A 27388-nucleotide genomic window follows, 5' to 3' on the forward strand; every position below is an offset into this window, starting at 1 on the left:
CGTATTACTGGCCTGGAGTGGTAAAGTGTCCTACCATGAAGGACGCAATAAGGCTGCCCTCCCCAGAAACCTTTTGCAAAGGCTTTGGGAGTACATCCAGGAGAGCCGCGAATGCCAGGGCAAAGTAATCCTTTCACATGCTTGCTTTTAAACCATGTATAGTATTTTAAAAAGGTACACTCACCAGAGGTTCCTTCTCCGCCTGCCGGGTCCAGGAGGCAGCCTTGGGTGTGTTCGGGGGGTACTGGCTCCAGGTCCAGGGTGAGAAACAGTTCCTGGCTGTCGGGAAAACCGGTTTCTCCGCTTGCTTGCTGTGAGCTATCTACAACCTCATCATCATCATCATCTTCTTCGTCCCCAAAACCTGCTTCCGTGTTGCCTCCATCTCCGTTGAAGGAGTAAAACAACACGGCTGGGGTAGTGGTGGCTGAACCCCTTAAAATGGCATGCAGCTCATCATAGAAGCGGCAGGTTTGGGGCTCTGACCCGGAGCGGCCATTCGCCTCTCTGGTTTTCTGGTAGGCTTGCCTCAGCTCCTTAAGTTTCACGCGGCACTGCTTCGGGTCCCTGTTATGGCCTCTGTCCTTCATGCCCTGGGAGATTTTGACAAAGGTTTTGGCATTTCGAAAACTGGAACGGAGTTCTGATAGCACGGATTCCTCTCCCCATACAGCGATCAGATCCCGTACCTCCCGTTCAGTCCATGCTGGAGCTCTTTTGCGATTCTGGGACTCCATCATGGTCACCTCTGCTGATGAGCTCTGCATGGTCACCTGCAGCTTGCCACGCTGGCCAAACAGGAAATGAGATTCAAAAGTTCACAGTTCTTTTCCTGTCTACCTGGCCAGTGCATCTGAGTTGAGAGTGCTGTCCAGAGCGGTCACAATGGAGCATTCTGGGATAGCTCCCGAAGGCCAATACCGTCGAATTGGGTCCACAGTACCCCAAATTCGACCCGGCAAGGCCGATTTAAGCGCTAATCCACTTGTCAGGGGTGGAGTAAGGAAATCGATTTTAAGAGCCCTTTAAGTCGAAATAAAGGGCTTCATCGTGTGGACGGGTGTAGGTTTACATCGATTTAACGCTGCTAAATTCGACCTAAAGTCCTAGTGTAGACCAGGGCATAGAGTAGCCACCTCCAGGATAGATGCTTGCACACATGGCTGTAAGCACCTGGCATTCATCAGGAAACAGAAACTTAAGGCCCTGCTGTGTAACTGTGGCTGAAGATGAAAGCTAATGCCACCGGCCCCAACACTCTGAAAGACACCACTTATTCCAGAAATCCTTTAATGCAGAGCTCTACATCTTTCTTCCACAAAGAAAGACACCAACCAAAAGGCCAGTGTATCCCTCTAGGCCAGCTCATAACAGACAGGATTTGAGCATTCAGCTCCCTTTCCTGAAAGCAGAGGGTCCTATTTGGGAGCACTGTGCACAAACAGAAAAACCTCTGGGGCTTTAAAAGGTTACAAAGATATAGCCAGTAGTCAGCTTCTGCCCACCTTGGTTGGAGGATCTCTCTGTGGAAAGGAGACCAGCGCCCTTTTACCAGTGTTGACCCTGGTCACTTCAGAGGGTTATGGAATTCTGGTTTAGAGAAATGTCATGTTGCCCTCTTCCAGATGCTGTTGGACACTTGCACATTACTGAAGAGACACTACAGCAAATCCAATCTCTCCTGGATGCCAAAGAACACCATTGAACCTGCACTATCCGGTAAAAGGAGAAAGGATTTTTATTCTGGGTACAGCCCGAATCTTCAAAAGACAGGTGAGTTAAACTACCTTTTAAACTAATCTCCCCCATCTGTTGCTTCCTGTTGGTGAGAGTGGGCAGTCAATGAAAGGGGAGCAGGAGCTAAGTCAATGACTGGTAGGGCTATCCTCCCAAAAAGATGGAGTTGGGGGAGGCAAGGAGAAGTGGAACTAGTTCAGATGCTAAGGGTGTTTGCCTCCTATGTACAGAAAATCTGAGGGGAGCTGATATAGGGAGTAGTGGTGGTGTGGAGCTATTTGAGTGGAATGTGTCCTACTCAGTATTGCATAAGAGACCCACTGATGGTAACACTGAGAGCTAGCTTTGTGATCCCAGCAACGATCGTAAGTGTGGCTGGCTCATTAAAAATTATAAAGGTAGGCAGCAGAAATATTTTGTTTTTTATTTGATGGAGAAAGTTAATCTAGGGAAGTTACAATAGCAGGAAAGAAGGTGACTTCTAAGTTAATTGCATCAGACGTTCCTCCTGGAAGAGTGAATGATGGATTGCTTTACAGCCCTTTGTTTTCAAATAAAAATGCAGACTCACACAAACTGTAATTTAATCTCCTTTTTCATATCAGAATACTTTGTCCTGATTTAAGACTTCACTTTCCCTAAAAATATTGATGTTCCATGTGGTGGGGCGATGCCCCACCCCCTGTTCCCTCTAAGCTGTGTGCGTGTGCGCACGCACACAGATCTTAAACCCCGCGCACATGGCGAAACACTGGATGCACTCCGGCTTTGGCGGTGGCTTTTATTTATTTATTTTTTTGCTTTGGCGGCGGCACAGAAGAAATTTTTGCGCACATGGCCTGTTAAAAATTAGAGGGAACATTGGCCCAACCCCCAGGCCAGATTGGGCTACAGCAGGCCAGAGCGGCTGCGCAAACAGGCAACCAATCAGAGAGGGCCTGCAGGGAGCCAATCAGGGCTGAGCAAGAGGCAGCCAATCAGGGCCAGGCTAGGCCCTATATAAAGGCTGCCCAGGCAAGAGGCAGGCAGTTGCTCCCAGACTTTCAAAGGGGGAAGGTCTGTCTCCTGAGTGAGGAGACCAGCACCTGTGACAGTGCAGCAGAGGGGAGAAGAAGGGAACTCCAGTCTGGTACCTGCCAGGCTGCAGGCCCTGATAGAAGGGCCCACAAGATGCAAAGGGGCTGAAGGGGAAGTGGCCCAGAGAGGAGAGGCCGACAAGGGGAGTGAAGGAGGGTAGGGAAACTGCCACCAGAGGGTCCCTCTGCTGGGACCCAGAATAGAGGGCCGGCCTGAGTCTCCCCTTTCCCCCTTCCATTATACCTGGCCATTAGAAGTGGCCATAGCGGACTGCACCTGACCCCTGACAGAAGGGGTTAGACTTTGGGGGTGTGGTTGGCCATGGTGGCTGGGGTAAAGCAGAAGGACTGCTGTTAATCCCTGCCCCCTGCAAGGGGGTGAGTGTGGACTAGGGGGGCACTGCCGGAGGGCAGTGTCCTGAAGAGGATGCTGCGAGAAGGGAGCAACTCGGGTTCAAATGGCAACAGAGGGTGAGAGATGGATGGGACACCACCAGCGGAGGGCGCTCCACATGGACTGAGCTAATTCCCGGGAGGTACCAACAGGAGGTGCTGCGGTGGTGAGCCTCAACCCTGTCACATTCCATAATACCAAATGCACTTTGCAGCTTGTGTGTATAGGCAGTGTTGGGGAGGACACTAGTCAATCTCCTTAGGCCAGTGTTCGATTTCACTGAACATGTTTAAACCTGTGGGTTTATAACACAATAGGGTAGTTAGTGTGTATGTGTGTGGTGGGTGCACATGCGCACGTGGGCAAGGGTGGGAAAAGGTTAGGAAATAGTATTAAAATGGTTTCATATTGCTTTTCCACTGTAAATACTACCAATGCACTGCTTTGAAGAGCTATTAAATTAAAGCTTAAATACCAGGTTTTTAAAAAAAGGGAAAAATCTGTGCCTCAATTCCCCACCTGTTAAATGGAGCTAACAACTGATACTGGGATGTCACTTTGGGAAATGCTGAATTTTTAAATGGCAACATTGTAGTATTGTCTTGCTTCAGTTTGGTAGCTAAACAGATTTAAGAAATTTACCAAGGAGAAGATGAGATGCAAATGGAGCAATTTTAAGAGAATCATTGTTTAAAACGATAACTCAACAAATTCCAGCAATTGTTGGGAGCCTCAAAAGTAACTGATACCAGGTAAATTTAGAGGTGGCTTTTTCAATCAAGATAGTAAGACTGATGGTAAGATTCATCATCGACTTTTAATGTGAACAGCCAGATAGCTGCACTCTCCTCTAGGCCTTGCAATGAGGTTGTGAAAAAATAGCATACACAAAGGAATAATTTGAAATGTCACTTATTTTCACTCACTTGGGAATGACTTGCAGTTGTTGCAATGCACAAACTACTTATTCAAAGCCAATGGAGTTTTAAGTGGCTGCTGGAAGCTGGAGTAAAAGCATTTGGTACAGACCACTGGCTGAGACGATGCCAGAGGTCAACTCACTAGGTCCCCAACCACTGTGGAGAAGGATCAGGTAAGAGTCAGAAGATGTGTGTGAAGCTCTCCCCTTCTTCCCAAGAAACATTTTTACTTACCTTCCTAGGAAAAGACATCATAAATACAAAATGTTTCCACTTTCCTGTTAAACAGCTTATTTCACTAGTAAAAGCATCAGTTTGTGTTTGTGAAAATTCACAAAGTTAAAATGGGATCTTGCTCAGCATTCTATGGGCCAAAGTTGGGACATCCTTTGCTGAAATACTTCCTTCTCAGCAGCTTACAGACACTGACTTGAACAACCCTCCTAAGGCCACATAAAGATCTAAGGATGATTATTGCCAGTTAACGTATGGGTTACTATTTAACCTTCTCTGTCTGTTTTCCTAAGGCCGCACACGGAAATCAGTTGCAAAGCCGGGCTTACAGCTAATAAGCACTGGTTTCGGTTCCATTCTATCCCTGGCTCAGTGGGATAGGTGAATATAGTGCAGCTCAGATAGGATGCCTTTTAAGGCATCCTTTCTTCAAATGGCGGAAAACTCTTTTCAAGTGGCTGCTTCCTGCAATTTTCTTTCTATGAGTGAGTCTCGGAAAGGAAAGCGGAAAGTTGGCTATTTTAATTATTCTTGGGCAAATGGTTTCAAAAACAATCTGAGCCTGTCCTAATTGGTCCTCTCTGGTCCTTTTTGCAAATTTGGGTTCAGCACACTTGCTACCATGGTGCAATGTCACTGTAATCCACTTTACAATACCAGCATACTAGAAGTCTATCCCAGAAGCACGAGTAGCAGGTAGGGCATGATCAGCTGCATAAGGATGTTATACCATTCACCCATCCATAGTTTATATGGGTAACTGTATTCATCTTAAAAAGAACTGTCTCTATGATATCCCACGAGGCAAATACAATGGAACATAATAGCCAACGGAACATAATAGCCAATAGCCAACAACACAATGGAACATAATAGCCAACACGAGAGAGCTGCTAATAAGGAATCATTCCTCCCTAAGAAAATAATGGCGATAGCTTTTCAGTACTTTCCCTGAGACTTTTAACCTGGCTCAAAGTCAATAGTGGGATGAGGGAGGAAAGATAGCCGGCACAGCAGTTAATAGCTGGAGGTTAATATTACCATGGATGTCTACTCTGCTGCAAGAGGCTGATAATAGATGCACTCCTGGAGATGGTCTTTTAGAAAGTGAACCATTGTTTTCATTGAGTTCTACATTTTCCAAAATGCCAGACAAAATTAATGTCTGAGAAGATTTATTTTATATATCCTCCCAAGCAACCCAATTTGGGCTGGTATTAAATTAGTACCATTATATATACACGACTGTATGACCGCATGAATAGATGCCCACAGCCTCCGAAGTTTCAAGTGCTGTCTACTGTGAGTCAGGCTGAATTGTTTTAAGTTACTTTCATATTGTTTTGCAATACTCTAAAATGAGTAGTAATCTTTACATTTCTGTCACACTTTCCATCCAAACTTCTCAAAGTGCTTTCCGAACTCAAATGAATACACAACACAGGAGTGGTGGACGGTCCCTAAAAGTTTGTGGGAGGGGGGCCTGCTGGTACCCAAACTGTGGTCCACCCTCCGTGCCGCACCTTCCCTCAGGCCCAACCCTGCATCACCCCTTCCCCTGAGGCCCCACCCTTGTGCCGCCCCTTCTTCCTGAAGCCCTGCCCCCACACACCTCTTCCGCCCCCCCCCCCCCCAAGAATCCCCCCATTGCTGGCCCTTATGGCTGGTAAAAAGTGGAAGGGCATAGCCCCTTGGTTTCCCCCCCCCCCCCGTTCCAGAGCCCCTGACACAACACATCTGTCACTAATTAGGTATTGTTACCCAATTCACAGATGAGAAAACTGAAGCAAAGAGAAGCTTATCCATAAATCCTGTCCTGCTGCTGTTGAAATCAACAGCAATACTCTTATTGACTTTTGTGGTATAGAATCAGACCTAAAGTGGTTGGCAAAGCAGAAGTTATGTCTCCTGACTCAGGAGATCCATTGTATTAACAACAAGACAATCCATTTGCCAATGTACATCATATTAAAGTAGTTTGTCTGAAGTGTAAAATATAATAGCTACAGTATGAGAGTGAAATGCAGTTTGCAAATGCACTTTATCAAGTTCCACAGTTCAATAGGCAACACAGAGACCCCTGAAACATCAAAGTTGATATATGTGATGGTTCTCTAACGGGAAAAATATAGTTCATGGTTTGTCACAGATTTGCAGATTAACAGTTAAAATGGATATTAATCTTGCAAATTATTTACAGAATTTAAACAATGGTTAACACATTGTCTGAAGAGGAACAACTATGTTCAAACATATGAGATATGGATTGTTAATTCTTTGGGTGCAGTGAAAAACCTTCACCTTCTCCTGAATGTACTGTGAAGCTTTCAAAGTCAAGAATCAAACAAGATTAAATAAAAGTACATCCTCTTTCATTGTGCTTCACTGTGATCTATCCAGCTGGTTTCCCAAAGAGACCCAGCTCTCAGCTTCAACTGAATGAGGGTTTGAAACATGGGGGAAATGATCACTCAGAATAGTAAGCTTCATTGACACAATTCTATAGAGGTCTATTTTCTCAGCCAGGCACGTGTCTAGCTCTCACTGATGTCATGTGTGTGTCTATTAAAAAAACACATTTCAAAAGCCAGGGTTGTCAGATATCACAGAATCCTAGAACTAAGACATGGAAAAGACCTATTAGATCTTCCACTCCCTCCTCCAAGCCAATGAAACATTTACTACAATAAATCTATAGCACATTCCCCAGCGTGTTGTCCAGTCACAACTTCACGTCCTCTAACTTTTCTGAAATTTCACTTTCAATGAAGAATGAAATTCAGAGCTAGTCAAAGCAACTGCTGTAAGAAGGTAAAGTGATCACATTTCAAGGTCCAAAGGAAAATGAACATTTTTCACTATATGATTTATACATGGGATTATATCTATGAAATGTTAACCTTACAATTTTGGCCAACATGACTTGAATTAATGAGCCACGATTACCTCAAGCTTAGCTGTCATACATGAAGTTCCATTGAAAGAACTAGGTTCATATTCCGGCTCCACTAAAACATAAGACTGAGTGAGTGAAGAACTGGTTAATCTAACATTGCTAATATTACTTTGGCATCAAGCAGAAATTCTTTTACAGCTTCACTGTTAATACTTCTGAGAAAAAATTTTTTTAAACTAGAGCTATTTGTATAGGGCAGCACCACCCGGAGTGCTAGAACAGGCATGTCTGCTTCAGTTTTCCTCCTTCAGAGCCCCCCAGTAACACCATATCAGGTTCTCCTGCCTTGAGGCCAGTTTATTACAAAACATAGTGCAAAGCAGTCCATAACAAAAGTCCCCAAATATAGTCCATTTATCATGCTTGGTACATGTAACCCTCTAAAACTGCACAATGTCTAGTCCCCCTCAATGCCCCTGTGTTTAAATGTGGGAATATTGTTAATATTTTTAGGATTCATATGTGTGCCTCAATTTCCCTCTGGGCTTTGTGTTGCTAGGCACTGAGTGTAAAGGGAAGGGATGAGGTGTTTGACTCACGTAGCAGCCTGGATGGAGACTGGAGTCATTAACCAACTGAATAAAGTCTACTTATGAGAATGGAGGAGCTAGAAGAGACTATGGAAATCCCAATGGCTGGGATATTCATACCTAGCTACCAACAGGAAGGAGATTTCCCCCACTGCTCTGCAGGATGCACAGCATAGGCCCCAAGCTGGAGAACCAATGGGAGAGGTGTCTGGTGGCTGTCTTTAGCACTGAGCTCTCAGAGACATAAGGCTCTGAACTGGGACTAAGATAAAGGAAGAGAGACAGAGAAAGAGAGCCAAGATGGAATCTACAGCAGGTTGGCTGGGTGAAGCCCTGGCATTGGCTAGTCTGAATTCTGTCTTAAGCCTTGATTCTTTCTCTGCGCTAACTTAAGGATTTTTAGGTTCTGTATGCCAGGTGGCTAATAAAAGGTTACCTTGTTTTGGAAAGGCTGCTTGGTGTTGCTGCAATTACTTGGAGCACTGCACCCAGAAGGAGGAACAAGTTTCCTGAAGGAATCTGGCTTGGCTGGGCTGGCTGCAGAGAGACCTGGAGAGAGACAGGAATCTCTGGTGCCTGAAGGCCCAGTTTTTGGAGTCAAGGAGGCCACAGGCCTGCCCCTGTGGAACCCTGAGGATCCTTATGGACCGGCCTACTAATGGGGTCACTCCCAAAGGACTGGTTCCAGGCTGGGGCATAGCCCAGACCCTGTGAATCTACGACATCCCCACATACCACATTCTAGCATCTTCCATCCACCTGAGCTCTTCTTGAGTCCTCTCCTATCCTTTTACCAGGACAGCCCCAGCCATTCCAGCTGGAGTTGCAAGCTTACTCTTCCCAGCAGAAATCCCCACAGCCACTCTTCGGGGAGATTATTCTCACCAGTGGAGCATCGTTCAGTCCCCTGGCTGTCTCATTGTTTCTCTGTCTCCAGCTCTCCAGTGTGGAGATGCCCCTCTGCTATTCTCTGGCCGACAGCCCTGGCTCTCTAGCTTGGGGAAGTGACTCGGCAAACCCCTCTACTGATTTCCTGCCTTCAACCTTCCCCCAGGAACCACCCAGAGCTTCTCTCTGGGACTTTCTGGTTTCTGGCAGCCATCACCTGCTGATCGCTCATTCGCAGGCAGTGCTCACCTACCCTTCCGTGACTGACTCTCCCTTTTGTCGGGATCTTCCATGTCTGTAGCTCAGATGCTCTCTCTTAAAACCCAACTGAGAAGTCAGAGTCACAGCTGCACTGGCCTCCTTATCTCTTAACAGGCCAGTGGTACCACCCTGTGATACCATTACCCTATAGATGGGACAGAGGCAAACTGTACTAGGGCAAGCATTAAAAAAGAAAGCTAGGAAAAGTTTTTAAACATTGATATACTACAATATTACTCAATTGTTTATTGTTGGAATAGATTATACCAGAGTTACTGAGAGAAGAGAATGAAAAAAGGAATTAGTAGAGAAGAAGGAATGTAACAGCTAGATCTATCTCTGTGGAATTTGCTGAGTCATTTTACATCTTTTGTGACATCTGCCAAAAAAAGGTCAGTTGAACTAATCCTTGCATACACCTTGGCATCTCCCTTGTAACATATGATCTGCACGCTGGAGTTATTACCAGCTGCCTATGACTAAGTCTAAGAAATCAGCTGGAGGTGATTCTGAGTGGAGGCATGACTGATGTCTCTTTTATAAGCCAAAGAAATCTGTACATTGGGAGTCTCGGGAGACTAATATTTCAGTTTCTATTGGTGAATTCTCCATTTATGTCTGGCTCTCAGAGCCTTATGCTGTCAGATACTGTAACTGCAGAAAGGAAAGTAAACCATCAATTAGAGACTTGCATAAAAAATTAACTTTGCAGCACATAATTCAAAAGAAACTTAAACTTCCCTATCTCTAGTCAGTTGCCTGAGAACACAGGGTTCATGAGATGACAGCTATGACTTTATCCCCTTCTCTATGGTGTCTCACCAGGGTTTCAGTGATTGGTATGATGGACACCTCCCACAACTAATGCCAGGCTACCACTATGTGAATTGGGGATGCTAAAGTCTTACACTGAATGTCTGAAAGCAAAACCAAACCAAACGGACGCAACAAAATAAACCAACCGGCACGGATGTTTTTTTTCCAAAGCACATATGGAGACCGGTTGCCAAAAGCTGATAACTCCATTCTCTCTGTCCATGCTCGAAATACCTCAGAAAAGAATGTTCCATTTATCATTATTTACTGGTCCCGCTACCTCAGGTCTCCATGCTTGGCCTAACTAGCCACCCACTCCATATTTACTGAATCTATCCTTTTCTCATACCTTCTGTTCCTTGTCCCAGGCTAATGATGATGTATAGGCTGATAAGATTGTTTTGAATGCTGCTTCTAATATTTTACTCTCAATTTCATCAGAATTGAAGCTGTAAGGTTATGTATATTGCTTCTTGACAAATGCAGCAAGGAGCCAGCAGGAAGTTTTAGGCAGAAGCTCCACAGTGAAGCGGAGAGAGATAAACTTTAGGGACAATATTGCTTCCTGTTCTACTAAAATACCTTGTATAATGTTAGCAAAGAGTCACCTGACAAGCAACGCTCTTGTTGGGTGGGTGAAGTTCTGTGGCCTGCAATGTTCAAGAGGTCAGACTAGGTCAAATCATGATGGTCCCTTCAGGATTTGAAGTCTGAGTCTATTTGTTGAGAGCTTTTCCTGGTATTTCAGTCAGATATTAAAGGAAAATTTTTCTTCTGTATCTCACCCTCTTTTTATATGGGGGTAGGAGTAGGCTGATAACGTATACACTACAAGCTAGGAAAGATGAAAGTGAAAACTTATTTTTAAAAAACATTTTCCTGTTTTACTTCAGCTGAAACATGCAGATAATATGTTAAAGGCTGCTAACGGGAAAGTTTAGCAGTAGCATATTCTATATCATATGTAAGACGGCATCAGAAGAGAGCTGGTTACATAAAATATTAAAATCTGGGACAAACTTCAGACTTTGTAAAAAAAAGTTAACTATGAATCCCCCAAAAAGTGACCACAGTTTTTCAGCAATTGATGATATACCTGAGGAAACTCTGACTTACTGTCTGCCCAGCATGCAGAAAGGTAAGTAACTTTGGCAAATTATATGTAGCAAACTACATGAGACTTTCTACTTGCAAACAAAGTTTGACAGCATTTTTGCTCTCAGGAAAAAGCTGCTTGGTTTGCATTTATATGGTAAATAAATGTTTCCAGCCCTCCGCTGGTTTGGAATACAGGTTAATAGAGGTGAAGCATTCAAACCAGATGTCTAACAAAACACACTTTTGTTTCAGAGTTCTCTGGTTATTATCCTTAGTTCATGATTTTATCAGCATAGATGTAAGATCTGTACATTGCAAAAAAGAGCTGCCATATTTAAAACTGACTTTCAGAGCAAAACAGAATTGCACATTTATGATTTTGGTTAGAGAAAAAGGTGAATACAAACGTTTAATTGAATAGACAAAAACAAGTGTCATAACCTCTCTTTATTAGGGTCAAATTAGGCTTTGTAGGCCTCATCCACTGAGAGTTGGTATTTCAGACCTATCCAGGTTGGTAAGATTGAATCCAACCAATGATAACATTTAAGTGGCTTCTATTTCTGTTCTGTTTGAATTTGTGTAAAACACTCATGACTTATATTGTTCAAAGCTCTGAACAAATCTGTATTAACTTTGGTGGCTCATTTTTATAGAGCGGATGAAGTTTGTCTACAGTTTTTAACCAGAACGTTCAGTGATTTGAGCTGTTTTGATATGCATGGGACATTGATACTTGAAGAGAAAAGTAAGTGTTTTGAACCTGATTTCTCCAATTTTCCATACATCAAATCCAAGCATATATTCTTGTGGCTTAAAAATCGCTGATGCTAATAGTATGAGTGATAAAATGTGGGTCTAATCAAACAACTCAGTATTGAACATTAAATTCTGCAGTACTCAATTACTCAATGCTGTTTCTGGTGAGAAATGTGATATTCAAAGGTATAACCTAAACTGCAATAATTTTTATATAGTAAAAAGAACAGATTGATGGCAAGGCTCCTAAATGCTGTCCTTTTATTGTGATCTCAGGTCCAGATCCATCTAAAGAGTAGTTACTCGGTATAGTTTTATTTAAAAGTAATCAGGTCTGCAGACTCAGACAGCAGTATTCATAAAGTGGTTGTGCTTGTCAGAAGCAACATTAACGAAACTGGATTTGGTAAAGGGAAGGCATTTTTTTTTTAATTTTATTTTATTTTATTTTTTTACAAAAAAAGAAAGTTAACATGTTTTTGTTCTGAACTTGTCATTTTGATTTGCCTGGGAGCCTTCTCAATTTATCTTGAATAGTTTACGAGAGACAAACAGACTTTTTGGTATGTTTTGTCACATAAGAAGGTTTTATCTTACTGTCCACCCCGTTTGCTAAATAAGCGACCTGTCATATTTCTGTTAATTCACTCATACCAAGGTTGAAATTCTTTTTGAAATGCATATTTCAGCATTTTTCTCCTTGAATTTATTGAGCTTGTTGTGTACAAACACAACACAGTCCCTCATGGAAGAGGGAAACAACTCGAAAAATAAAGAGAAGAAAAACCGTCTCACACTTTGGGTTGTCATGTGCCCCCCCTCAGTTCAAACCAGTGTCTATTTTGTGCAGCAGAGATTAGTACCGCGCCTTATCCATTTCAAAAGACAGACTGCTTTATAAACTCATGGAAAACTTATTTTATACAGCAACTTGTAGATATGATCCTCTGACACGCAGTACTCATTAAAAGAGCATCAGTGGGCTCAAGCAGTAGTCTTGGTTGCTATTGAAGTCAGCCAGCCCCTTGGGGGGTTTTAACACCATTTGTTCTACAAACACTGTCTTGCTCTGTCCAGCTGTAAAACAAAATCCAATTTAAAAATAAATCTTTTGTAATGGGCTCAAGGAAATATTTGGTACAGGAGGATTGAGCAGTTATCTATTATACAGGCATTCTATTCACATCCAGGATGATTCTGCCTTGATAAACGAACAGTGACACAATTGGCAAACCTGGGATTTGAAGTAATGGTTCATTAATGCAACTGCACACTAAGTAATGTACTTCTGTGTCAGTGTTCTGCTGGGTTTCCTAACCTCATTGTAATGCTTTTTTCCCTCCTGTATATGTTTAAAAAATCCCAGCGCTCTTATTAATACATTATGTTGAAAAATCTCAGTGTGGGCCAGAACAGCTGCATGCATGTGTAGCTGTGCATTGATACATGCGTAGACATGATGCACTCTGGTGACGTGAGTTCGGTCTCCTGCAGAGATTCCAAATTATGATGCGATTGCAGTGAGTTTATGGACAACTCTCATGCTGGGATGGAGATAGTCTGAGGAACTAAATACACAAAATAGAGCAACAAACTTATACTACATGGTCTGAATAACTCTTCCAACTGCACACCATGCTCATCTTACTTTCCTTTAGAGGAAGGTGGAGAATTGCTTTGGCTGGGGTGAAGGAGTGGGTTATTCAGCCATCCCTCCTCCCCTCATTCTATCACGGGTCCTTGAGCTCCCATAAAAGCTCCCACCACTCTTACCACTTCCATCCTCCTCTTATTTTTTGGGAGGGGAAAAAAGGATTGTATTGTCACCATTCCCAGCACCTTATCTGCCAAGGACAAGAGGGTGTCACATTTAACTGTGTGTGTCATACAACCCTAGGACCAGTCTTGACTGTACATGCTTATAGGGATATGAACATATTTTAATGTCATTTAAATGGGTTTTAAAATCTTTTTTAAAAGTCCATTAAAAGAGTATACTGTAGTGGCTGTTAATCTGCGTGCACTTTACAACTTTGTCTTAAGAGGATATATATATACTATCTAAAGAAATTCTCTCCTAAAGAGAGAGCCTCAGTAATTCCTTTCCATCCACCCGTAGACAGCAAAAGGCACCAGGAGGACTTAATTTTGTTTGCTCAACATGGCTGATTAAGCAGTCTTTGTGGTATCAAAGGGGGGAAAATAGGTTTTCATGTAATTATGTAGCATCATATTTAAATTTTATCACGTGTCAGCAAGAATTGCTGCTAGGTGGACAGATTATATAAACTTATTGTGTAAAGACCTCAAAAATGTGTGTAATTGTTCCCAATGTGTGTTGTTAGATTTTAATTTGTAGGATAATGTGGCTGGTACAGTATAAGGTGATCTCTCACTTCCCGGCTCAGGACGTCTTTGGAAGTGAGATGTTTCATCTTGCTGGGACTCACACTAAAATATTTTTATTTTCTAAGGACTGGTTCTTCCCTCTGCTTTTGTCCATCTATCTTTGACCTCTCCTTAAATACATGTCAACAAACAGCATGCATGGATCCTTTATCTATGTAGTTTACTGTATCTTACCTGGAAAAATCACAAAGGCAATATGTTTGGGTTAAAAGCTGTAAAGAGTTGTCAGATGCATTCTGTCTAGAGCTGCATGAAATGTTTGCAGTAGAACTTGAAGTTATGTGAAAACTCACCACATTTGGGGTTTAGCTACAAACACAAACTTCAGTCAGATTCATTTAATACTTTGCAGAGGTTCCCACTCCTCCTCTCCCACCTATAGACATTCCCAGCATTCAGCAAAGCTACTGTGTGTGCTTCAGATTGGATTTCTCCCTGACACCTAGATAGCATGGTCAAGAAATATCTACTGCAGTCAATGGGCCAACTTCTCCCCTCAGTTATACCCAGACAGCTCCAAGCAATTCCCAATGGATGTAATGATTGTAACTAAGGCCAAAATTTGGTCCCATCCCTAATCTATCTCAATTGCTTAAGTATTTATAGGGCACGAATTACCATAGCATCTATGCATGAAAAGGAAAAGGAATGCTTTGAACCAGTGAATGCAGCATTCATGTAGCCATGATGGTTCCTAGATATTACAGAGACAAGGGAGGTGAGGTAATATATTTAATTTGATCAACTTTTGTTGAGAGACACGTTTTTCAAGTGCTTCTCTCTCACCAACAGAAGTTGGGACAATAAAACACAACACCTCACCCATCTTGTCTCTTGAACCAGTGAAGAATGGCTACTACCATAAAGCTTGTAAAAATCATTGGGTTAAAGTCTATATTTGACAATAAGCATAGCCTTCCCAGCCTACCCTGAAGAGCCTCTGCTACAGCAGGTTGGCTTTTTGATGTGCAATACTTACGGATTCAAAGTATTTACTGATTTGCAAACATGATGTGGAAGCTTGAGAACCTCTTGTTCCAAGCCCAGAGTTCTGTTATTGAACTTGCCTGTTGGCACATTCCAAGCAAGAGCAATTTAGAAACAAAACTGAACATACTATTATTGATCTGATTTTTATCTATTGTTCAAGGTGCAGTTTGTTCCCCCTTATATACACAGCTCACATGCCTGGCTTTAGATTGAAGGCTGCTGAACTAGAGAACAAATTGATTGATTTCCTCTTCATAGCCAACAGCACTGTTGGTCACAGTATATTATTTAGTGGCATTTGTTAAATATTTAATGAAATTCTCAAAAAAGCCTGTCTATAATGTAAACACACTGTGTGGTTGCATGGGAGGGTCACATCTTGATTAAGCAGAATGTCAGGAGTATTGACAGCATCTCCCCAGAATACTGAGAAGAAATTATCAATAAACCCCTAACACACACACACACAGGCAACCACTCTTTTTATTAATCTTGAAAATGTATTTGTTAGAACTGATGTGCATCACACAGAAGCATCAGCCCTTTCTTTTCACAACCGAGATACAGTCTCCTTTCATTTTGTAGGATTTGAAGTCTAAAATGGCAGTCAGTTCACATGAATCTTCCTGTTCGAAACAGTTATTGCTACCAGAAATCTTCAAGGAAAATCAAAACCAAGCTCCCAGGCAAATCAAACTGACAAGTTCAAAACAAAAGCACATTAATGCTTAAGGGGGGGGGGAGCTTTATTTCCTCTGCCAAATCCAACTTTATTAAGTTGCTTCTGACAAGCACAACCATGTTATGAATACTGCTGTCTGAATCCACATTCCTGATGGTTTTTTATTAAATTGTGCCACGTAGCTACCCATCAGATGGATCTAAATGGGAAACCTCTCCAATTTATTTCTGTTTTTAAAATCAAATGCAGAAAGGCAACACATTGGCTTATCCTCACTGAAGGCAAAATTCTCCTCTGATCTGCATTAGAGGTCATTGGTACATATTGTACTTGCAGACACTGAAGAATATGGAAGAGAGATGCTCTGTGGACAAAGTCTAGTTCTGCAGGGCAGGTCAGAGGGAACAAGTTTTCTCCTTGCAGCTCAGTATTCTGCCGTGCAGGTCAGATAGGAGGGTTTTGCCTGTAAAATTCTTCATCAAGACCTTTGAGATGCATAGACACAACACGAAGAAGAATACTTTCCCCCTCTATTAGGAGGAATGTTTTGACACTTCATCCCAGTCACAGGACTTGTTGACTATTCTATGAGTTGTTTTTCTGATCCCATAAGGTGCTGAGCCCGTGACATGTTGAGGGGCAGCCTCAACGCCCACTGACAGCACTCAGCTCCTCTTGGAAGACGTTCAGCACGTCTCAGAATCAGGACCTTACTGTCTGGAGGCAAAAGATGACCCAGAATATGAGACGGTCCTGTGCATAAAAGCAGGAAGAGTGCTCTGTAAAGAGTGAGCAACTAGTGAAAAACAAAGTCCCTCTCTAATGATGAAAAGAGTCACACAAACTCCCCTCTTTCCAACTCTGTTACCTGTGTAAATCCCAGGGCAAATATTTTTGCTTGCTTAATCCTCACACTTAATTAGCTTTTCTTTTTTTTGCAAGCAGAAGTCATAGGAAAATGCACATCTTTAAATCTGGTTTCATACCTTGGTGCTAACCAAAGAAGCTTAACGTTCAAAGAGGCACTTTATCTGGCAAATATGGAGACAGTTGGTAAATGTAGGCCACAAAGGTGGAGATTAATTACCAGCTATATGAACTGTTGCTGTTTTTGTGTGTTGGTTAGGTCCTGCTTAATCAGGAAGAGAACCCCGGAGAGGTTTCTTGTACCTTTTATCTCCGTGTTTTGCATGAAGAAAGAAACTAAAGGTGACTCTAAGCATTCTTTATCCACTTGCAGAATTAGGTTCTCAATTCATTACATGCCATTGAAAGAACAGAAGTTTTAATGTTAATTATTTTTTTTATTATATGATTTCAATCCAACAGACCAAGACATGTTGTTAATTATTAATGCCAATATTTATGCACAGGTACTTTTTGAAGTAATTTCTTGGTGCTTTATGTTTATATCCTTGCAAATCTTGCCTCAGATTTATTAAGACGGCTGCACAGTACCTGTCAAAAATGGGCTGTTTCAATAATATCAAGAATAAGTAATTTTTTTTATATTGTAGACTTCTCTTCCTGGCTACTATTACTGTGCAGAGTATTTGCCACTGTGTGTCTGTGTTGTACTTCATCTCCATCAAAAAGTATATAGGGCTGTGGGTGTATACATAAAGGCAGAATATCACAGAAAAGACAGAAAAATGGCTGCTATAAAACAGCACTATATCAGCCAGTGCTCTACAACCAGCAGCGTCTCACTACTACCGTTAGCACTGTAGGAATGACAAGATTTCCAGTTTGCTCCACCACATTTTGAAAACATTTGTCATTACAACTGAGCTCATTAAATAAACCCAGGTATTGTTGTTAGCCAACATCTGCATAGAATTTTCCACAGGAGACCAGATGAAGAAAAAATATGATGAATTCATGACTAAAAATTGCCATCAGGGTGCACAGATATATGAGAGAATGAAACATGGGTGTGGCGGAAATATTGACATAGCAAAGGGACAGATGGCAAGGTTACAGCTGTTTGTTTTGCACTCTAAGGAAGGCCTGATCCAAATCCCACTTACAGTCAAGGGGAGTTTTTCTACTGACATCAATGGGCACTGGATCAAGCCCTTAATAAGGACACAGACAAGGCAACTATCACCTGATACACATTAGAACTACACACTGAGCCAAGCAGCCGTCAGCTCTTTCTCCCTCTACAGACGTGCATGTTCACATTTCCTTTATGCTAAAAAATAAATACAAATAATTACCACAGATTTCATCAACAGCCCTGAAAGCACCTTGCAAAGGTGAGCCAGCTTTTTCATCCCCATTTTACAGATGTGGAAACTGAGTGCAGAGAGTTTAAGTGACTTGCCCAAGATTGTATAGTGAGGCAGCTAGCAGAGCCGGGAAGAGAACCAGTTTGATGTAGTATCCTAACTACTGCACCATACGTTTAAATATTTATTGATCATGTATGTTTATTATGGTAAGGCCTGAAGTACAAACAAAAGTGAATCCACACTGTGCTAGGTGCTGTGCGAACACAGTAGTTGATGGTCCCTGCCTGAAGAATTACAGTATCACTAGACAAGACTAAGTGAGGGTAAGGAAAGGGATCTAACAGACAGCATGAACCATGTGATGATGGAAGATGGCATGCTACTTCTGTGATTTTTTTTTTGTTTGGGTGGGTTTAGTTAAGAAGGGACAGGGGCCTACACAAGGGGGGGGGTAAGCAGGGGCACAGGTCCCCCTCCCCCCCCCAATAATCAGCAGGGGCACTGAACTCCTCTGGCCTGGGGCTGCAGCAGGGAGCACGAGTTGGGACATTCATAATTGTGATGTTACAATAAACTTAATGGAAGTGAAGCATAAAGCCACAAACACTGCACCTTGGTATCAGTCAAGGCCAGGTTTTCACTTAGGCATATGCAATTATTTTCATGCAAATACCAAATGTATGTGTGTAAGTCAGGTATTTCAGCACATACGTGGACAATAACATACCTGCCTGGCACGTGTATGTGCACATGCTGTTAAGGTATTTACACATTGGGTATTTTGGTATCTAGGCCAGCACAGTTATTTGAAAACCTGTGTCAGAAATGAGAAGGCAGATTCTTATGGCAAGAGGCTTCTATTTCTTGAACATATTTTGATCAGCAAAAAAAAAGTGACAATTTTATTGGGACTGCAATTTGAAAAGTTTGCTGAATTGTAACAGTGGGTTCCTGAAAGCTGTTAAGTGGGTCACTTTCTAGCTTTCCTTAGTACTACATTAATTAGCCAGCTGTGACTCCTGAGTATCTATTTTGAAATAATGACTTGCATAAACCTCCAAAGACAAGAATTTGCCACTGGTGTACCACACATTACTGCAGCTGCAAAGTTACTATTCCCAATGGAAATTAAAGTTGGCAGGAAAATCATGCAAGATCTTTTGAAAAACAGGACGCTAACCCTTGCCACAACACTGTATTTCTTGTAGTGCTCAGCCCCACGTCTGATATAAAGCTTCAAGAAATTACATCTCTGTGGTCTTGATACTTTAGCAGAATTAGTAACATTTAAAGTTCCAGTGAGCTGGCTATGCTGTAGCTAGAGCTACCACTCATGTATAGGCAAAAAGCTTTGGAAATACTGCTGTGAGCAATGGTTTGTAAATTTGTCCCAAGGCCCATAAAAATACATTACACACATCCATACATGGATACTTATAACTCAGTGAAGGTAAGCAGGACTGTTTTGTCATTTTTAGATTGTTTTTGTATTCTCATGCTTATATTACCATTGAGCTTGCAGCTCTCTCTCATTTTAAGCAAATGCACTGAAGTAGGTTTTACTACCTGCAGGTTTCAGATAAGAGTTTTTTCCTTTTTCCAGCTCAGGTTTGGATTCCCTGAATTCATGTAAAATTTCCATCTGCAGTCATGGTAAAGACAAAATGCAGGATGAAAGCAATAACTGCCCGCAATATAGTGCTAGATAACTGCATTCCAAAAGATATTCTGACTGGCTGGGACAGCATTTGGTATTCAGCTGTCATTCGTAAATGTGTATTTTAACAAAGTGGCAATGGATACAACTGCTATACCTCTAAGGGGGAGACATGCTGCAGTCCAGGGCTGACTTGTACTGCAATGGTAGCTGAATTACCGACGCTGTGCAGTGGGTTTGTTGCTAGGAATACAATTATTTATGAGCTTTAAAACATGCCAATAGTTATTTGATAGGCTCAAAGATCAACAGATAATTATGGTGGGCAATTATTTTGCAAGGGCAGTTAATGCATTTGTGGTTATTATTTATGATATTTTTAATTATTGCAGAGATCCTAGCATAAAAATAACTGGATTTATTACAATAGATAACTTATGCATTCAAGTAGCATGCACTTTAGGGATATTTGTAAGTTACTGTATATCTAGAGTAGAATAACGCCGTTCTATTTATTATATAAAATGCTATTGGACGGCCCCTGATCATTGTGCTATTGCAGCTGGCAAATGAACATTTATATTCCACGTTGTGCATATAATACCTGTACCAGAATCTGAAGAAACAGTCTAGTACTTTAGTTTAAATAGGTGACATCAAATGCTATCGTTTTAGCATTATTCTAGCCTCCTGTTAATGGATTCTCACATTATTGTAAGTGGGTCCATCTTCTCAATTATGCAGACTTCATTCTTTGATATAGAGGTCATTATGTGACACAAGAAAATGTGAATAACTTCATTATAATCCAATTTTTGTATGGTGCATAAGAATTGAAAACCAGAAGTTAAATTACCTTTTCAGTGGCCTTATTTGTTTTCATAGATTAGGCTAAAAAACACAGTTGTTTGGTTTGAATTAGAAATAGGATTGCTTTTGCCATACAGCATCCCTACTGATAGCATGTGAGCAAACATAGTAAGGAGGATTGCATTAGCACCTTGCCACTGAGCTCTGTGGATGAATTTCAGTGTGGTGTTCACCAACTCATTACAATGCCCTGGGTAGCTACTGGCTCAGAAAACAGCAACAACTAAAATGTCACACATATTTGCATTCAGGAGGTCACAGTGTATCATTTCACACTTGTCATGCTGTACTGTATAAACAAAAGACTGTTTTCTGCTGTCAGTCTAATGGCTCAGCTACTCATGCTAACCCAGTCAGGCTGTACAAGCTGTGTTTGGGAGGTATAATAGGACAATAGATAGTGGGAGTTTGGAGCATGAAGAAGCAGCATTTAGTCCCCAGCACAGGGATAAAAGGTGCTCAATGGGCTCAGTCTGTATCTCACAAGATCCCCTGCTAGAAGTTGTAGGATATGCATAACTGTGTAACTCTCTAAGCAAGGGGAGAAGACAAAGAGAAACAGGACTACAAGGCTGGAATTTGTGTGGATAAAGAGTGGGTTTGAACTGATGAAAGCAGAAATGATGATAAATCAGGGATCTGCTAGAGCTCAAACTCATCCAATATGTCTACAAAGATGGAAGATCATCTCTGGCTTGGACTGGAGAATAAAAACATTCCCGTTAGGAACTCACCCTGAAAAGAATGTTTCGTCCTGCTGCTTTGTTAATTACATTCAGTGTGGAAAGATTCGTACTACAACAGCTGCTATGTAGTGGAAAACCTGAGAGATCTATGAATTAAAATGAAAGCTGATTTTTTGCTATTTTAAATAACATGTAGATGTATTCAAAATTTGTGGAAACCTTCATAGCAAAACAAAGACCCTAACTCCATCCTAGAGTTACAGCCACAATTTGAACAGAACACACAAGACAGAAGTCTGATTTTCTAGGATATGGTCTATGCTATGTATCAAAAAAATAACACCTTGGCCACTAGAATGCTATAGCCAAGATTTTCAAAAGTAGGGGTCTCAAGTTCAGGCTCCTAAATACTTATCTAGGTGCCTATATAAGGGTATGTCTACACTGCATTAAAAACCCACAGCTGGCCTATGCCAGCTGTGTCGGGCTCATGGGACTTGGGCTAAGGAGAAGTTTAAGTGCAGTGTAGACTTACGAGTGCAAGCTGGCTCAAGCTCTAGGACCATGGAAGGTGGGAAAGTCCCAGAGCTCTGACTGCAGCCCAAGCCCAAATGTCTACCCAATTAAACAGCCCCGCAGCCCCAGCTCCGCCAGCCAGAGCCAGCTGGCAAGGGCCAGCTGTGGGTTTTTAATGGCAGTGTAGACATACCCTAAATGGCCTAATTTTCCATAAGTGATGAATACCCATTATCGTCCAATAGAAGCTCTTGGATCTTAGCACTTTTGAAAATCAGGCCATTTATTAAGGGGGAGCTTTTCAAAGGCACAATTAGCAGTTTGTCACCTAATTTGCCGAAATCCCATTGGAAGTGGCTGCATCTGTTAGTTGAACCTTTAAAAGTCTTCGTTTAAATGCCTAAATATGGCTTTAGGCGCTTAATTTTAGATACCCGTGTTTGTAAATCTTGGCCTACATTTCTAGTGAATAAGCTACACTGTTTATTTAGTAATATTTAATTTATGATGACATTTGGCAAAACTGTTGGGTAATATTTGAATCCAGAGCTTCTAATCCAAGATTTAGTATGTCTTCAATGTAGATGAGATCTCTGTGCCTTCCTATACGCGTTTGGTAGCCCTTCCTGAGGGTGTCACAGCCCATGACAAAATCTTTTAATAAAACGGACCTTTTTTAAAATAAAAACCCAATAAATTCATCTAAAATAATCTCTTTTGTGACTTCTCTGTAGAGCCATGTGTGGAAGAATACCATCATGTCTTAATGCACCCCGCTGAATTCCTCAGCTATTGGGAGATAACAGATGTTCTTAGAATTCTTTGTGTGAAATGCCAACATATTTATGTTGAAATGCAGGGTCTGAGGTTGAAGCATTACAATAGCAACAAAGTAACAAGTTTTAAATGCAATTGTCTGTGAAACAGAAATACATTCTGTTCCATGTTCATATCCAATGATCTTTATATGCTGAATGCAACGCCATTATCACATCTATTTGAATTCTTTCTCTGCCAAGGCACAAAAGAAACAGTTCTTAATCACAAGGCCAACTTAGACTTGCCAGCCACCAGGAGACCAACGTTTCCTTCCAAGCTGAAAGGGCTGCATTGTGAGAGATGAGGAGGTGAGCACCATTGGCGGAAGTATTGTTTAGGACAGATACTGTAGTCTGCACATTGCAGGTTGGCACATTGCCCAGTACTGGGCTGGTTTGCTTACACTATCAGTTCAATACAGCTTTAACCTGGGAGAATAATTCTCAGTTTCCAAAGAAACTCCTCATTAAGACTGCAGTCATTATTTAGCACATTGCCAACTGCATTATATATGTTAGTACAGCGTGGGTTCGGTTTGTGGCTATATCGAATGAATGACTGCATGACATTAAATGACTCACTTTATCAAATCCTTCAGACAAGTGAGGAGAAAGATTCCATCTGGTTTCAGTGGGGGCAGAACAAACCTTGTACAGGCATGTACTGCCAGCAAGAAATGGAGGCTCACATCACCACATCTGTTTATGCAAGTGGAGGTGCACATGTGAAAAACCACTCGGGAGTGCAGAAGAGGGAGAATGCAACCTGTTCATTGCTGTTCCCTTAACTTTGGGATCTGTAGAGGCTTCTCCATGGGGCTTAAAGGTGGGAAGGAGCACATAAGACAACCCTCTGCTCTCAGTGCTCTCCTCCTTGAAGATGTGTCTGGAAATCCAAGAGGGAGTTAGACTTTGTGTAGGTTTTGTCAACACATAGTGGAGCTGCACCAGGGCAAACTCCTGGTATAGATGGGGTGCACTGCTGTAAAAAGTGACTTGTGCCAGTGCAGCTTACTCCAATGTGAAACAAACACACAGCTGCAGCTAAGTTGTTTCAAAAAGCCCCAGGGTAGACAAGGTCTCAATGCCACTTGAAGCAGTATTAACCCTGGAGGGTTTGAGGCTCTTCTTTGAGGCTGTTGCTGGACTCGGGAGTGGGAGGGAGGGACAGCTGTCCATGCAGGATGGTTCTAGCCTCTGTAGATCTAGGAGCTCCTTTCTTCAAGATCCATGGGATTGGAAGGTGTCAATTTCTATTCAGGCTATCGTTCACCTTCAGCTCCTTAGAATCTGTGCTAAATGCTGCTCATTCTTTGGTCCTCTGCGGTGCTTTCTGTCCTCACCCCAGGAGTTACTCCATGGGAGGAGGTACTGTAGCCCAGTGTTTGCCTGAATCTTTTTTACTCTGTGGAATGGGCAATAAGTTTGGTAGTCTCTCAGTCTCTGGTGCAATGGTTCGCATCTGTGATTAAAACCTCTTTGATCAATCAATTCTTTGTTTTTGCTTTACACAAAGTTGTCTTCTGCAAACACTAGGATGGTGTTTCTAAAGTTAGCCTTACTGTTCATTACAAGTCAGGAAAGTTTTACTTCAGTTCAGCACTCCAGAGCACAAGGTTCTTTTGACTAATGGTGTTTCTTTCCAAACCTGCACCTGTTTTTCCAGATTATGAGTGAGGGGCAAATTCACTGCAGGAATCTAGGAGAGCAACCCCACAGTCTGTGGAAATGTACCCTCTTATATTAATGGTGAGTTCTGCCCCAAGGCTGGAATTAACATGCAGAGTTTCTGCTAGAACATACATTTTTTATCACTGCTATTAATGAAATGCATCATCATAAACAATACACTTTAATTAGTAACTAAAGTGTCTATAGCAATTAAATATGAAGGAAGTGTTCTGGAACACAGCAGGAGGGATTATACTTATGAGAAATTTAAATCGCAAATGAATTTTTAAGATGTTATTGATGGAACTTTGGGGGAAAGCAGCTTATTTTGAAAAGTAGGGATGCTTTTAAAAATGAAGTGGTGACTCTATGATACTTCCAGCCAAATGAATGGCTTGTAGAAACCTGAAACCGGTAACTGCTTCTGCTTGTAGAATCACAGATGGAACTAATGGGAGCTGCTACTAATTTCTACTGTGCTGAGCCAATGTAAGAAAATTCAACTTAAAAGAATCTAGAGTAATGACACGACTCATTAGCATTAGGCCAATATACCACTTCAAATTAGAGACTTCATCTTCAATTATATGTCAAGGAAAAAGTTATTAATGTATTTCATGCCTGAGTATTTGGAACTGAACACAGCTGCTCACTATCATGTTGCAACACTACCTGACATTGTAAGCACCTAAGATTCAGAGCCCAAGTCTTATTTCAAGACAATTCGTGCATAACTTAAGTGGACAAGTCCTGGAACATTGTCCACATGTTTCAGTTAATTGTTCATTCACCTGAATTATTCATCATAGAACAGGAAATGTGGATGGTCTACAAGAAGAGACTAGGCAAGACTGAAACAAAAAGAGAAAGAAAAATGCTTGGAGGATATGGCCTGAGGCCAAATGCTTCCCTTGGTAGGGAAAGGTGAAGAAAGTACTCAGATCCCCAAATGTTTATTACAGAATTGAGCTTTGTAAGTGAATGCATATCCTGCCAGTGAGTCACAAGAAATTGTTTTTGCAGTTGCCAGCAGAAGGTGTGGCTAGAGACAGAGTGTGAGGGCTGATGGGGAAAATGCATATTATTACAATAAATATGTATTAGGGGTCCTGGTGTACAGAAATGTGCAATGATCCTTTCAAAGGCCCACTCCATCCCTTCCTATGGTAAAGCCTATGGGAGACAGTTCTGAGGAGGGAATCTCAGCAAGGAGCCCCTTGTGGAGTTTGTTTCCCAACTTATTCAACAGGGAAGCAGGCTTTGTCTCTCTGTGAACAGGCTGTAGGGTCTGCCCCCAAAGCTGGTGACTCCAAGAATTTGAAGGCGGCTAGGGTCAGCTTCACAGAGACCTGTATCTATGCATCAATTTTAGACCCAGGTGCCTCAGGGACCTGCATGGTGGGGCTACTGAGGCTGCAGAAAGGTTTCTGAATAAGTTCCCCATGACTTGGGGGGGAGGGGAGGGAGGAGGGTGATATGCATCTCCTCCCCTAGATTGTCCACTCTTCCCCACCCCACCCCCACTTGCCCATCTCCTCCTCCTTCCATTAGCCCCCCTGCCCCCCAGGCTATAAACCCATAGAGTCTCCAAAACAGGATCTGGAGGAAGAATTGGAAAAGTGCTGCAGAGAAGAAGAATCTGCTTGTGACAGGTTTCCCCTCATGCAAAGATCTAGAAGGGACAATACAGGTTCATGCTGATTGCCTAAATACTTGGAGATGAAACCTGTATATGCCCTTCATTTGTCCTGGTCAAAGTACCACAGTCTCCAAAAGCAATGTAAAACCTTTTCCTTCTGCCAGACCTTCCTTCCCCAAATGTCAGAAATAGTGTATTGTTTGCTTATATAAAGGACAAGTTACTGCTCCATTTTTAATGTGTCTTTGAGATATTTCTCACATTTCCAGACCATCCATCTGTGCTATGGTGCATATACCAACAAACCAGAATAGCAGCATTGTACGTCCTCTTTGCACAGAGGTTTGTGACAACACAAGGCGCAAGGCAGCGGAGAAACAAACCCATTAGATTTCTTTTCATTCAGAGTCCTGCCTTCCATTGACTGGAAGACAGTGAAATTGCTATGGTATGCACTTTTTAACTTGGCAAGAAAAAGCTTTCTTATTTTCCACCCCATTTGGTCTTTCAGCATCTTCAGTTGATTTCTGTATTCTGTCTCATTTTAGGTCTGTTAGCCTCCAATAGAAATTACAATCCTCCCAAGACCCATATCACTTAACAGTGGAAAACTTAGCATGAGAGTGGACAGTTTCTGCCTACAGAATTTTTGTCTATAGACCTGTTTATATATCACTGAACTTACTATTTTATTCAATCTTTAAGAATTTTGCAGTTTCTCTGTTTCTCTTTCTTCTCATGAAAGATGTCTTCATAACCCTAAGAAAGGGAGCTGAGTATTGTAAATTCCTCTATCTTCTAGACCATTTGCTTAATCTTTGTGGTTCTCCTTAATTGACTATTGACCTTTTTGCTCCAGAGTCATTCATTAAATCTGTATGTTACTGTGACAGGATGACTTACTCGAAGACCCTATATAGCAGGGGTAGGCAACCTATGGCACGCATGCTGATTTTCTGTGGCACTCACACTGCCCGGGTCCTGGTCACCGGTCCGGGGAGCTCTGCATTTTAATTTAATTTTAAATGAAGCTTCTTAAACATTTTAAAAACCTTATTTACTTTACTTACAACAATAGTTTAGTTATATATTAAAGACTTATAGAAAGAGACCTTCTAAAAACGTTAAAATGTATTACCGGCATGCAAAACCATGAATTAGAGTGAATAAATGAAGACTCGGCACACCACTTCTGAAAGGTTGCCAACCCCTGCTACGTAGGAATACATGGCTCTTTTGTTCAGTCAACCAACCCCCGCAGAAAATTCAAGATAATTACTGCTGGGTCATGCTCACAGGTAGGTCCAATTAGCTTTGACTAAAGGCGGTGAGGAAGAGTCTCTTTGGGCCCAAAGACAGCATTGGTTCTAGAACCCTAGGAACAGCCAGGCTCAATTATTGTTTTTGAGTTACCAATAAGGGCAAACCTAGGAAGGATGAGGTAGGAAATTAAATTTTTTGTAATGCTCTCCTTTAGATAATACTAAACTTTTAAAATCCCTTGTAAAATATTGGTTTTTTAGTCTTTGGATTCTCATCTGAAA

General features: G+C 41.8%; 1 protein-coding gene across 2 annotated transcripts in view; it reads right to left on the bottom strand.

Moving 5' to 3' along the window:
- Positions 1-27388, bottom strand: part of ST6GALNAC3 (ST6 N-acetylgalactosaminide alpha-2,6-sialyltransferase 3) — a 300138-nt gene that overhangs the window by 34986 nt on the left and 237764 nt on the right. The window lies entirely within an intron of this gene.

Source organism: Natator depressus, chromosome 8 (genome assembly GCF_965152275.1).
Source record: "Natator depressus isolate rNatDep1 chromosome 8, rNatDep2.hap1, whole genome shotgun sequence".
NCBI lineage: Eukaryota > Metazoa > Chordata > Testudines > Cheloniidae > Natator > Natator depressus.